This window comes from Triticum aestivum, chromosome 3B (genome assembly GCF_018294505.1).
Source record: "Triticum aestivum cultivar Chinese Spring chromosome 3B, IWGSC CS RefSeq v2.1, whole genome shotgun sequence".
NCBI classification, from domain to species: domain Eukaryota; kingdom Viridiplantae; phylum Streptophyta; class Magnoliopsida; order Poales; family Poaceae; genus Triticum; species Triticum aestivum.
Window position 1 is genome coordinate 566,001,409 of NC_057801.1, and position 3,452 is coordinate 566,004,860.

Here is a 3,452-nt window from a genome sequence, read left to right on the forward strand (position 1 = left end):
CGTGCGGTCCCCCGCGGCGACCTCTCCACTCGCCGTCGCCGTCCGTCGGGGAGGGAGCGTGCGTGCGGTCCCCCGCGGCGACCTCTCCACTCGCCGTCGCCGTCCTCGGCCACTCGCCGTCCCGACCTCTCCACTCGCCTCCTCTGGCCAGCCAACCATAGTGGCATCGTTCCTCTGACACCGGTCGGCGCTTCGACTTCGACTCCTACAACCGGCACCTCGACTTGTCAACATCCTCCGTCGCCAAATCTTAACCACTACGAGTTCATCCGGCCATCGTCGTGAACCTCCAAGCAGATATGCCACGCCCTTCATGTGTATGTCCCGTTATATCTCCACTATGTTCCTCTCTGTTCTGATTTTCAGGAAGAAAGTTGATTGGTGGCCGTTTCCAGTATGTTTATATTAATTTTGCAATATAGATATTTGTTCAGATTCTTCTAAGCAGTGCTCTAGCAGAAGGGTGCTTCCCTTTCCTTACTGTTGTTGCTAAATATTTATTTTTGTGACATATGAGGACTGAATAGCATCAGGCCAACGACCTCACCCTGGGAGTCCACTTCTTCACGGTCACGACATCTGCCTTGAAAAATTATCTGGAGGTAATTTATTTGGTTCCCTCCATTGGATGTAGATGCCCTATTTTGTGTTGTTTAGTTGTATGCAGTTCATGCAAACGTCCTGAAGCATTTTATTGGCATTGGATAGAGCTGAGAAATTCTATTTATGCTTACAGTTTTGTGTGCCTTTTTTCTAGCAGTGAGTTCCAGAGACGAACGGGGAACTGGACTTTGAGCTGGAGCGGTCATGTGTTCTTGCACCTGGGGATTAAAAGCCAATATACAATTTGTTCATTTTCTTTTAGAGGTATGTAACATTGATTCGTACGATTAGTTGGTACTTAAGAACATGGATACCCACACTTTCCAGGATGGCTCAAGCTGTTCTGATAGTTGATATAGATTTAAATGACTAGGAGAACCTAAGTGGCTCATTCATACGCCACCATTTCCAATATATATGGGGCAGTTCTTAAACGTGCAAATGTTCAAGAAATGAGTGCTCTCATTTGTCATGCCATGGAAGTATGGTTTGAAGTTTCCTTACTGCAAAGATTTTTCTTCAACATCTATGAGCTGGCTAGCAAAATTATTGTAACTACAATTCACATCAGATATAAGGCGACAAATAGGGCATCATCTAGGTCCATACATCTTAATATCATTTTCACTGACGGTTGCTTTGCTATCATAGTCATTGTTTATGACAGAATGTATAAACCACATGGAGCTTGTGACATCGGATGAAGCTAGCGCACGGCGGCATACAACAGGAGCTATTAGAGCTGGTTGTTACACGGTATTGCTTCCTGAAAATGGGTCGCTTCATCCTGAGTGTTTTATCTTTGTCGGGCATTACATGCTCATCCACATGCTGACCAATTAGTTAGTGAAAGCAGATAGGCTTTCCCTTGCAGAAGAACGGCATGCTCCCTTGCAAAAGAGTAGTAAGCATAGAAGTACAAATGTGGACTGGATTCAAACTTGTCAAAAAAAAAAAACTTGTGGACATGCAGGATGTAGATCTGGATTTTCTTAGGTTACATGGATGTCATTGCTATATTCGATATCATGGACACATTTAAAATGTTGCCTGCTGATTTTGTTTTTGTGTACGACACCCATCAAATGTTGTTTGCTTGTACACCCTTTATGGGAAACATGATCTGATGTACTACTCTTTCCCGGGACATTGACCGGCTGCCCCTGTGCTATCTGCACCAACAAAACTCACCAATGAAAACTGAATCACAATTTAAGTGGCCTAATAAGGCCAACCCAAGAAGTCAAAACTTTAGTTTGATTCCTCAAAAAGGATCAAAAATAAATAAATAGAAAATACCACCTAATCTTCTTCTAATCTGATTTCCTAGGTTGGTCATCTTGTTGAGTATATCCATTAGTATTGAGTCTTGACTCGATCCAAGTCTTTCTTGCCGCACAGCACCGGTGCCATCTTGCCGCCGGTCTCGACGGCTTCCACATCTGTACTTGACATATATAACTGAAATACGACTGAAAGGTCAAAGTGGAATACGATCAGGATATCCGGATATGCATTTTTTGAGTAGATTGTACATGCTAAATCAACATATCATGTGTAGATCGTGTTGTAGAGTATATATGCGTAGATTGCTTGATTGGGTAGTACCTGCTAAATCAGTATCATGAGATAAAATCATGTACGTATACATGATTGATTACTGTACTTGGAAATTGAAATTCATATGTTGAGGTTGATATACCTGATGGGTTGCTGTAGTTGAAAAAGAGATTGCATGGTTGCCGAGCGGACTCCATATGACGGAGGAAATAATCACCGCCAGCGAACATAGGTAGGAGAGCACAATTTAAGGAGGAGGAGGTAGCGTCCATGTAGAGGACTCCATGAATATTTTAACCGGCAGAGTATTTTATTGAGATGGAGCCTTTTACGGGATTGTGGTTTTCTTTCTCCTTTTTCGTTGGAAGTTTTTTAGGTGATGACACTTTCCTTTTTCTTTCTTTTTTTGATCTTGACGCTTTACTTTTTTATTTCGAGGGAACGGCTGGAGGATTTTTTTTGTTTGTTTCACTAACGTGGGTCGTGTCAGATCGTTTTTCAATGGGACAGGATCATTTGTGTTACGCAAGTTTTCATTCTATCCTGTACGTAAATTTCAAAATCCAACGGTGTAATTAATTTTGATGATGTGGATTAATTAGAGTACTTAAAAGGTGCCTCCAATTAGTAATAAGAAGATGCTGTTTTCTTTTAGGAGGAGATTTATCAAGAAAAAAAATGAAACCTGAACTTGCTTGGTTACTTGGCAACGACCAAGCATATGCGTGTGCGTGTGTGTGTTTGTGTGTAGTCATCATCTTAAGTTTGGACAAGTGAAGTGGTAGGATCACATCTGCACGATTCATGTGTCCACTGTGATTTGCACTGTTTAACTCGCCTAAAATATTTGTTTTTTTGGTGATGGCGATCGCTTTAAATTAACCATATATCAAATGTACAACTATCAATGCATCTACTAGGGAGTTTGACACGGGATTGCACAAACCTGAACCTGCTCGGTTCAACATTCAGATGCTGAACATGGCATGCTTCTTATTTTTTGCAGGGCATGATGTAGTGCCCAGGATGCTCTTCGGATGGCTCCCAGGATGGGATTGAACCCAGTTGAGGTACCACTGCATTTCCTTCTTCTTCAATTGTTTGTGCCCAAGTGTTACCATTTTCTTGAGATTCTTCTTCAATTGCTTGTGCGCAACTGTCGGAATTTCTGTTTTTCATGGTTTTCTCGTTGCCGCATGTGCAGGTCCTTGGGAAATCAGGCCCTCCTGTTTCCAAGATCATAGGCTTTCACAAAGACAAGTATACCAAGGATGCCATGGAGAAAGATC

General features: G+C 42.2%; 1 long non-coding RNA gene across 2 annotated transcripts; it reads left to right on the forward strand.

The window, feature by feature from the left end:
- The first annotated feature begins 6 nt into the window (after positions 1–6).
- LOC123070946 (uncharacterized) lies at positions 7–3,412 on the forward strand. Of its 2 annotated transcripts, XR_006434021.1 has the most exons (6): positions 7–317; positions 528–602; positions 761–867; positions 1,255–1,359; positions 3,170–3,233; positions 3,368–3,412. It is a non-coding gene; the product is annotated as an uncharacterized lncRNA (long non-coding RNA). The 2 variants fall into 2 exon arrangements; XR_006434020.1 differs by having other exon boundaries at positions 761–1,359.
- Positions 3,413–3,452: the final 40 nt, after the last annotated feature.